General features: G+C 32.0%; 1 long non-coding RNA gene across 1 annotated transcript; it reads left to right on the plus strand.

The window, feature by feature from the left end:
- Window positions 1-8,694: 8,694 nt before the first annotated feature.
- Window positions 8,695-10,162, plus strand: LOC120091345. Its single transcript, XR_005485691.1, has 2 exons — window positions 8,695-8,999; window positions 9,563-10,162. It is a non-coding gene; the product is annotated as an uncharacterized LOC120091345 (long non-coding RNA).
- Window positions 10,163-11,448: the final 1,286 nt, after the last annotated feature.

The following is an 11,448-nucleotide window of genomic DNA, read 5'->3' on the forward strand; positions in this document are numbered from 1 at the left end:
AAGATCATAATTGTTCTAGGTAAAATTGGACATGATGAAATATACCAAAACTAGTAAAAAATATTAGATTTGGGCTCCAATAAGACTAAGGCCAACTCAAATAAGGCTAAGATCATCTAACCATTAATACAATCCGATCTAATTCTAACTTGTGTAAAGTAATTAAGGAAAAATACATTATTATAACTACATATAGAATCTTGAATTTGAACTTCCAACTTCTTCTCTCCTATTAGACAATTCTTTATCTCTAACTTTGACATCATAGCTATTTTTTTTTTTTTTTTATATAAATCTTCTCTTCTCCAAATTACAAATTTACTGTTGTTGTCACGTAAAGGTCATGTGTGTTGTTCTGATTGACATCAATAGTAAAAAAAAACATAATCATACAAAAGCTACGTTAAATTAATTATATTACATAAACTAAAAATATGTGTTTTTAAATCTTTTTAAGACTTGTTTAGATCGTAAAGGAAGAAAGAACAACAAAGATGTGAAAAAGAATAAAGTTTAGTTAAAATGAAAATAATGAAGATACAAGAGCACATTGTTGAAATTAAAAAAAAAAAAAGATTAAATAAGGTTGTCATAATATGTGACTAACTCTAAATAAATATTGGATACGAATTAAAAAAGAAAAATTTTCACAGGTAGAAAAAATATCAAACTATTTACAGAAATAGTAAAAAAAACGCAGATAGATATAGATAGATACTGATTGACTTCAGTTTCTATTACTTATAGACATTGATAGACTTCTATCTAACCTCTATCAATCTCTATAAAAGAAGATTAAATTTTTCTATTTTATGTAAATAGTTTTCAATATTTTTCTATTTTTGAAAATCTCCCACTAAAAATGTTGGGCCTGCTCACTTAATTTCTTGAATAAAAAAAAATCCCAAATGATGAAATGGGTTCGGTTGAACAGATCCATGATCAAAAGCCTTAGCTAATTTGCCCCAAAAAACATTGGTAAGTAGATTGCTTAGTTCTGGTTGCTCCACGACCTTCCAGCTGATGTGCAACACGTGGTAAATTCCACTTTCACTGCCTCATGGAAGAGACACCACTTCTGATGGGAAAAGAAATTAACAAACAAATTTTATTTTCTTTCTCTCTCTCGTATCAGTCTGCTTTTACAGAAATGCTCTCTAACCCTCTACTCTTTTTGATTGTTTGCGTGAGTTTGCTGTGAGAATGAAGAAGAAGAAGAAACATGCAATGTGATAAAGAGAAAGAAGGGAAGAAGAGCTACACGGAGATGTACGTGGTTCGGCAATGGAGTGCCTACATCCACGAGAAGGAGAAGAACTTTTTATTATTCAAGAGCTAAGTCACTTTCTTTACAGATCTTATAGCTTTTGTAAGTTTATGAAAGATTACACTACTAAATGTAAATTATGCAAATTTATACTTTAAGCTGATACAAGTAGTTACACAACAAACTGTAAAGAAAGGGTAAAAAGCTGTTGAAGTCTTGATTTGTATGCTTGAACTTATTTAATACTTCAAATCTCCACTTTAAGCTCAACATGCAAGCTTTTATTCTTCCAGATCTAACTTGTCTTCACCCTTTTTCAGGTAGCTGGAAACCGATCTGACCAAGACAGTTGGAGAGCTTGAGCTTTGAAATAGGTTTGGTAAGCATATCAACAACATTCTCAATGGTATGAACCTTGTGTACTTCGACTTCACCTTTTTCTATTTTGTCCCTTACGAAATGATATTTTATATCTATGTGTTTGGTCCTTGAGTGGTATTGAGGGTTTTTGAAAAGATGAATGGTACTTTGGTTATCACAGTAGATCTTAACTACTATTTGATTGATACCAAAGTTCTTCATCAACCCCTTTAACCACAATGCTTCTTTTATAGCTTCTGATAATACCATGTATTTTGCTTCAGTAGTGGATAGGGCTGTGTTGACTGAAGATTTGCTTTCCAACATAATAAATTTGGACCATATAAGAATAGTAACCTATTAATGATCTCTTTTTGTCTTGGTCACCTGCAAAATCTAAATCAACATATCCATATAGCTCTAATTCTGTTTCTTTTGAACTTTGATATGTTAATTTAGATTGTTTATACCATATTAAGTATCTTAATATCCATTTTGTTGCTTCCCAGTGCCTTTTTCTAGGGTTAGACATGTATCTACTGACAAGACTAGTACAATAGGATAAGTCTAGTCTAGTTGATATTATTAGATATATTAAACTACCTACTGCTTGGTTGTAAGGGATTAATTGCATTTGAGTCAAATGTTTTATATCTGTTTCCTTAGGTGAATTATCTGAGGAGAGTTTAAAATGACTAGCAATAGGTATAGTAACAGACTTAGCATTAGACATATTGAACCTTTTAATAACCTTTTCACAGTAGTCTGTTTGACTGATGGTGAGGATAGAAAAAGCCCTATCTCTGTTTATTTCAATCCCAAGAATCTTTTTAGACTGACCCAAGTCTTTCATGTCAAACACTCTCTTTAAAAGATCTTTGACATGTTTTATATCCTCCTTAGATTTCCCAGCTAGTAACATATCATCCACATAGAGGAGTAAATAGACTTTGTCCTAATAGGTATTTGAATTAATATAAGAACAAATGTCATAAGTACTTCTTTGAAACCTAATACTCTCTATGTAGTCACTGAATCTTCTGTACCAGCATCTAGGAGATTGTTTAAGACCATATATAGATTTGTTTAGGAGACAATAAAAATCTTCCTTTCTTCTTTCTTCAAACCCTTTAGGTTGAACCATATAGATAACCTCTTCTAGATTTCCATGAAGGAAAGCTGTTTTAACATCTAGTTGATCTAATTCAAGGTTGTAATGAGCAACTAGAGACAACAGAAGTCTGATAGAGGTTTGCTTTACTACTAGTGAAAAAATTTCAGAATAGTCTATGCCTTCCCTTTGGGTAAATCCCTTAGCCACTAACCTAGCCTTATACCTAGGGTTTTCTTCTTTAGTAGAACCCTCCTTTAGTTTATATATCCACTTGGAAGCTATAGGCTTGCATCCTTTAGGAAGAGGGGCTAGGGTCCAAGTGTTGTTGACACTGAGTGATTCCATTTCTTCACACATAGCATCAATCCAAGACCTAGCATTAGGGCAGCTCACTGCCTCTTCAAAAGTAGCAGGTTCTTGGTCATTAGGAGCTATTGTGGCATTTAGAACTAGGTTCATGTAATTAGTTTCAGTATACCTAATTGGAAAAACTATCACTCTTCTTTGTTTATCCCTAACTAATGAATACTGACTCAAATCAGGTTGAGTTTCAGTATACTTAGTAGACTCACCTGAGTTTTCCTCTTCTTCTTCTTCAAATTCATTAGGAGGATTGTGACTAGTGGATGAATCTTTAGGTGCCTCCACCTCAATCCTAGCAGTAGTAGGGGTTTTAGGAACTTCATAGGTTGTCTTTTCCTTTTGTATAAACATCTCTTTTTCTTTAAACGTAACATCCCTGCTTACAACAAATCTTTTCTCAATAGGATTCCACATCTTAAAGCCTTTAACACCTTCTGAGAACCCAACAAACATACACTTCATTGCCCTAGATTTTAGTTTCCCCTGACTTTGGTGAATATAGCCAACACATCCAAATACCCTTTGATTTTCTAGGTTAGGAGGTTGTTTTGTCCATTTTTCTTCAGGAGTTAGGAAGTTTAGGGAGGAATGAGGACACCTATTTAAGGTGAAAACAGTGTAGCTTGTTGCCTCAGCCCAATACTTTTCACTAAGAATGGCATTTAAAAGAAGACATCTAACCCTTTCTATGATTGTTCTATTAAGTCTCTCAGCAACTCCATTCTGTTGTGGAGTAAATCTAACAGTCCTATGGCTAGTTATGCCCGTTTCTTTGCAAAACTTATTAAACTCTTCACTACAAAATTCCAGTCCATTATCAGTTATCAGATATTTAATTTCTTTAGAAGTTTGTTTCTTTATCATGAGTTTCCATTCCTTAAACTTATCAAACACTTAGTCTTTAGTTTTAAGGAAGTAAACCCAGCTTTTTCTAGAGAAGTCATCAGTGAAAGAGAGTAAATACCTTGAGCTACTTAGGCTAGGTGTAGAAGCTGGACCACATAGGTTTGAGTGAATATAATCTAGGATAGCCTTTATGGTTGTTGTGTTTTAGTAAAACTTTGTCTTTTAGCCTTTCCTAAAACACAATGTTCATAGAAAGTTAGATTATCTGAGAGACCTTTAGGTAGAATCCCTTGCTTAGATAAGACGTTTAGGCCTTTAGTACTAATGTGAGAGAATCTCTTGTGCCAAACATTAGCCCCAGTGATCTCATTTGTGGTGGCAACATATGCCCATGTCATCATTTTAACTCCTTTAACTACAAATAAGTCATTTACTTTTTCCCCAACAAGTATTACCTTAGAGTCTTTTAGCACCTCAAGGATTCCTCCTTTGCCCCTATATTCACATCCAATTGCATCAAGCATTCCTAAAGAAATTAGGTTTCTCTTAAGAAGTGGAACATATCTTACATTTCTAAGAAGTTTAATAGTTCCATCCTTAAGTTTCATAGAAATAGAGCAAATGCCTTCTATCTTACAACCTTAGTTGTTTCCCATGTAAACCATTTCTCCTTCAATTTCTTTATAGATGTTGAACCATGGTCTTATAGAGGTCATGTGATAGGTGCATCTAGAATCTAGGACCCAATCATGTTTTCCTAGGGGATTTACATGGTTGGATTTATCTAAGGTTGAGGCTAGAGCATTTGAGTAGATATAAGATCCTTCTACCACAAAAGCTTTAGGCTATTTACCTTTAAAGTCTTTTTCTTTCTCTTGGTTCTTCCTTTTAAGAATAAAACAATCTTTGATTAAATGTCCTTTCTTTTTGCTGTATTTACATTTTAATTTCTGTTTAGGCTTATTTTCTTTCGAATTATGTGGTTTTCTATCCTTTGAATGATTTAGTTTAAAATTTCCTTTAACAAATAACCCTTCACCACTAGGATAATCCTTTTTGTTAGTTTCTAACTCTAGCTCTCTAGTTCTTAAAGTTGATATTATTGTATCAGTACTTATATTATCCCTCCGTATTTTAGAGCATTTTTAATTTCCCTATAGGGTTCAGGCAAAGAATTAAGAAGCATATAGGCCTCATTTTCATCCTGAAGTTTCTCTCCTAAGGGTTTGAATTCAACAACAATTTTCTTGAATTCATCTAGAATGTCGGTTAGAGACTTTGATGAATCCATTTTAAATGTAAAGAATTTCTTCCTAAGGTATATTTTACTAGGAAGGTCCTTTGTAGCATATAAGTCTTCCAATTTAATCCATATCCTACAGGCTATTTCTTGATCTAAAACTTGCCTTAAAACATTATCACTAAGGTTTAGGACTAACGTACCATAAGCTGTCAGCTCCCAATCTTCTTTTTTCTTGAGCTGTCACTGAGGCTGGGATTGTAGATGGGTCAAGGAGAGCTCTGTGAGCCTTCTGTTGGCCAAGAATTGCTTTGATTTTGGCATTCCATAGGTCAAAATCTCCTTTACCATCGAACTTCTCTACTCCGAATCTTGCTACTGATATCTTGGAGTGAAACTTGAATCTTCAAGAACTGCAATCTTGTCAGTCTTTTGCTCTGATACCACTTTGTTGGGCCTGCTCACTTAATTTCTTGAATAAAGAAAAAGCCCAAATGATGAAATGGGTTCAGCTGAACAGATCCATGATTAAAAGCCTTAGTTAATTTGCCCCAAAAATTTTTGGTAGGTAGATTGCTTGGCTCTGGTTGCTCCACGACCTTCCAACTGATGTGCAATACCTGGTAAATTCCACTTTCACTGCCTCATGGAAGAGACACCACTTCTGATGGGAAAAGAAATTAACAAACAAATTTTATTTTCTTTCTCTCTCTCGTATCAGTCTGCTTTTACAGAAATGCTTTCTAACCCTCTACTCTTTTTGATTGTTTGCGTGAGTTTGCTGTGAGAATGAAGAAGAAGAAGAAACATGCAATGTGATAAAAAGAAAGAAGGGAAGAAGAGTTACACGGAGATGTACGCGATTCGGCAATGGAGTGCCTACATCCACGGGAAGGAGAAGAACTTTTTATTATTTAAGATCTAAGTCACTTTCTTTACAAATCTGGTAACTTTTGGAAGTTTATGAAAGATTACACTACTAAATCTAAATTATGCATATTTATACTTTGAGCTGATACAAGTAGTTACACAACAAATTGTAAAGAAAGGGTAAAAAGTTGTTGAAGTTTTGATTTGTATGCTTGAAATTATTTTATACTTCAAAAAAAATTAGCATACTCCAAATATCCAACGAATTCATATTTGATATACTCTTGCAACTTTACATAGAATAGTGATGCAAATTTATTGTGAACACACACTTTAGCACAAAAATTTTTGGTTGAAATGATGTGTATGGTGATGAAGAACAAGTAGGCATCAGATTCTTGGCAACCCACAACATTTTGGATCTCTGAATAAGTGGTTTAGTTGTTGTTCTATTTTGCCCTTTTTCCTTTATTCCACCTTTCACTTTCTTCATTCATAAAACTGGTTTGACAGTGGTTTTCTTTAGCAGTATTCTAATCACAAACAATATATAAAGATTCCATTGATCTTATTATGTCTATTCAACTTTCTACACGTGTGTTTTCATATAGTTAAGGATTGATCCATACATAATACGTAGAAAATGTGTGATGGATACATGTGAACTCGCCTATTTTTAATAAGTAGGTGAACTATAGTTCATGTCTAGGAATTGCTTAAACTTTTTGAATGTTTTAAATATACTCCGTTTTATTAAATTTACCTCTACTCGAGTCAATTATGTGCCACAAAAAACAAAAAGTATGGAAACATGTGGTGCCCAATTAAATGTGAACATAATCCTACGTCACTAATTTAAAAAAAAAACAAAATCAAGATCTTGGAAACATTTTTTCGGAAAGACTTGAAACCAACCTTGAAGAAGATTGTAGGAAAAAATTACCTTTTTGATCCTTGAGCTTTCAGAAATCTGTGTAGTTGGTCTCTAAGGTTTTAAATTAGTCATTTTAGTCCCCAAATTTTGAAAAATAGATTTAAAAGGTCTCTAACCTTATATTTCTCATTTTAAACAAAAATTCTCACTCATCTCCCACCCTCTTCCTCTCTCCTCTCTATTCTCCCTCCTCCTTCCCTCTTAGAGACCAATTGCATCTATTCTAAAAAGTTACTTTCAAATCTTTTTAAAACATATAATGGGTGTTTAGGTCCCTAACTTCAAGCGGGTAGAGTGAGTTATTATAAGTCACTCCATGTTTCGGACTCTACTTGTAATAGTTGTTGTAATTTCCAACTATTATAACCTATGATTAACTATAGTATTACTATTTCAAATCCTTCTTTGTTACAATATTTACTATTTATCCTTCTTATTCTCACTTTTACGGTTTGTTATAGTGTTTACTATTTCCTACCCAGACTATAATAGTCTATACTCCAAATAAAAAAACTACTATAATTCAAACTAAAATAGTTTATACCTCAAACACAAATTATTATAACCTATAAACCATATTTACAACTTTATAGGCTATAATACTTGCTAATTATAATAAACAACTCAATTTCCCAAACAGACGATAGTATCCATATGAATTTTAAATTAAAATAAATAATATCATATACTTTAGAGATAAGAAGAGGTTCAACCTTCCCAACAAATAGTCTAAAGCTTAATTAGACTTTGAACCAAATCTTTGCTTTGTCATGCACATGTGGAATTTTTCCACCGACGTGTTTACTTAGCATTACTAAATGTTTTTTTTTTTGGGAGGCAAGAAGAGATCTAGTCATACCCTAAATTTAACCACGAAAATGGAATCTTTTAAGTGTCAAACATAATTAAAGTACTTAGATTAAGAAACTACGAATTCAACTCTATTGAATCAAAAACGTATATAAGTCTAGGAGAAAATTAGTATTACGATGATTTGAACACAAAACTTAGGCATCGCTTAATAACCATTTGGTTTTTTGTTTTTAAAAATTAAGTCAATTTCATCCATATTTCTTACAATGATTTGAATCTTTCTTAAATACAATAATGGTTGAATTCATAGCCAGATTCCGAAAACAAAAACAACTTTTTGGAAACTACATTTTTTAGTTTTCAAAATTTGGTTTGATTTTTTAAACCATCGGTGAAAAGTAGATAACAAAAGAAAAAATTTTGAGGTGGAAATAGTGTCCATAAACTTAATTTTTAAAAACAAAAACAACAAACAAAATGATTAGCAAACAAAACCTTAGATTTTGATACCATATTAAACCATCATGAAACCTAACTTTACCAATCAAATTTCTAGCCCTAATTAATTAATTTACCACCCACACCCTCCACATGGGGGAAAAAAAAAAAAGATAAAAGTGTGACAAAAACACCCACTAGTTCACCATTTGGGCCCTTTACACCAAGGAGCAAAAACATATACAACTCAGAAAAGCATTGAGAAGAATATAATATTTACATCAATCTAATTCACTATTAACAAACAAGAAAGGAATTTATACTAGCACTCACATCCTCAAAAGCTGTTCCATTCCATTAGAGAGAGAGAGAGAAAGAGAGAATAATATTTTTTTTGTTAATTAATTACTTATGAAAACTAAAATAGAAGCATAAATATTCCTCTCTTTGTATCTTAAGTTTACATATCCTTAGCTTTAGCTCCTCTACAATAAGCTAGTGTGAGAGAGCTATGGCTATGGCTATCCCCTAGTGAAGAAAAAGTTTTGAAAACATATAGCCTCTAAGATCATAATCATGGGAGTATATGCATGCCTCCTAATTTCCCTCTTATTAATCCTTCAAACTGTTGGGATTTCATCCCTTTCCATTAATGCTTCTAATTCTTTTCAATATGAATCTCTTTCCAATTCAAACCACTCATTCAACTCCATCCCTCCTCTTCAAACTCATCATCATCAACAAGTACTTGTGGGTGAGATTCAAACCCTTCTTTCTTTTGCTTTCTCTTTTGTTTTTATGTTATTTTCTTTTATTGGTTTCTATGTTTTGTGACAAACAAGTACACAATTTCAAATGTTTAAAATCTTTGTAACTGTTCTCTCTTTAGAAATAGAGTGAAGAAGAGAGGGGACATCTTAATTTGATCCTTGACTTAAAATTTTGTCCCACTTACTATCCTCCATCTTGATTAGAGTGATTAATATTCTCTTTCTTAGGTTGAATTATTGTCTTTGTTATTATTATTTGACTAATTCAAGGAGTAACTATAAGATTTATTGAAAGTTGAAATACTAAAGTTGAATAATTTAAAATGAGGATCAAAATGATTTGTTAACTTATAGAATGTAATTCTTTTTTCTTTCATTACATCTATATAATCTTACTAAGAAATTTCTGACTTTGGTCCTATTCTTATTGCAATTCTCTCCTATGGGTCAAACACAATTTCTCAAGGGAGGGACCAAATTTTACGGATCAATTTCTCTTGTTTGATAACTATTTAATTTTTTCCTATTGTCTCTTTTTGGTTTCCAGTGAACAGACGAGGCGGTGGAGAAGAGAATAAGACGATGGATAGTTGGACTGTTTTAAAGGCTAAAGGGGGAAGGTCCGGCACCGGGGCGGCAGGTGCCAACAATCACCGGCCGGGAAAGGCGAACCAGAAGAACGCAGCTTCCAGTTTGATGAACTCTAATAATATAATTATGATTACGACTTTGCTGCTCTCTTCCTATTTATACCTGTTCTAGTCATCTTTTTTCATTGATTTCCTTATGGAATAATACGGAAAGATATATATATATATATATATATATATATATATACATAAATATCTTTTTGTTTGAGCAAATTTTTGTTATCAACCACTTCTATACATACATACATATATATATACACACATACAAGAATCTTGCCATGACAAGATTTGGTGTCTAATCAATAAATTGGATTTCAATGTCCTTTGCATTAATTGTTCCCTTATTTGGGAGAAATTTCCATAGGAAGACAAATTTCTAATATGAACGAAAAGGGTATAGAATTTCGACAGTATTAGAAATTTTTATTATTTAAGTACTTATATTATATTGGTCTTGGTAAATAATTATTAAGGTAATTAAACCCTTGTTCAATTAAGTTGTTCTATGCTTGTACTTTGAAGGAGTTTGAGTTTGATATTATAAGCTTGTTCTTTAGGGTTTATTGTTGATCATTTGAAGCAATTCAACCATTTTCTAATAAACACACACATGAGCAAGGCAACCTATATATATCTTATAAGTTGTCTATGTTTTTGTGTTTGCATGAATGATAATTGTGATTGTTTCTTAATTAATTTGAAAGTTGTAAAGGATATTAGAACCTCCATATAATTTTACATAATGATATATGATATTACCACTTTAGACATGAGTTCTTATAGTACAACTTTATTGGTTTTGGATCTTCTCCCCATTGAGTGTCCTCACTTTTCAAAGAGGAGAGCGGTTTATAGGTGGCGCTTTTGTTTTGATGTATGCTTTTTGTTGGGCTTCCAACAAAAGTAAAAAAAAGTTGAGATAATAAATTTGTTTCCATTTCTTAACTCTCTTTTTTGACATCTTTTGCTTGAGATGTTGAAAAAGATTGGAGGCATGTGAGTTGCTTTGAATGTTTCCAAGAAAGAGAATCATTTCTTCGTGAAGAAAACAACTTTCTTTTTAGAAGCAAAAGGGTTTTAGGAAATAGAGATACAAACATAATAAATAATTATATATATATATATAAATACTATATTAAAAGTAGATATTATTTATTATATCTACGTAATTTTTTGTTGGAAATTTTTTACATTCTCATGTTACCCTTCAATTTCAATGAAATGTTTACTATACCCTCCTATTTAATTTCATCCTTTCATTTTTACGATTGTGTTTTATCAACCCTCTTACCCTTTTATGTGGTTGTTATGATTGTGTTCTATTAACTCTTTCACCCTTTCATTTGGTGGTTATGATTTTTTTTTTACCGTACACATTTTTTTTTAAAGTTCGATTAATATTAGTAACCCTTCCATATCTACAACAACTTACGTAGTTCCTAACTTTTCCTTCAAATGGTGATGCATCAAATCGTAAAAATGGTAAAGGGTGAAACATGAAATTTACGACATTGGTCTTGCTTTTCTCTTCAACCGACCATGTTGAATTGTTTACACACTTCTAGGTCGATTGTTTTTTGTTTTGTGATTTGAAATTAAATCATTGTGATTTTTATTTCTTTATTTTTGCGTAGATACCAAAATTTCAAATTTATTTTCCTATTATTATTGTATATTTTCTATGAGCATTACACCATATATTATTCTCATCCTAAATTTCAAATCCATCCTCATAGATATTTTAGTTCAATAGATTTACTTTATCATTTTTTGTTTGTTCACA

This window comes from Benincasa hispida, chromosome 11 (assembly GCF_009727055.1).
Source record: "Benincasa hispida cultivar B227 chromosome 11, ASM972705v1, whole genome shotgun sequence".
In the NCBI taxonomy this organism is placed as follows: domain Eukaryota; kingdom Viridiplantae; phylum Streptophyta; class Magnoliopsida; order Cucurbitales; family Cucurbitaceae; genus Benincasa; species Benincasa hispida.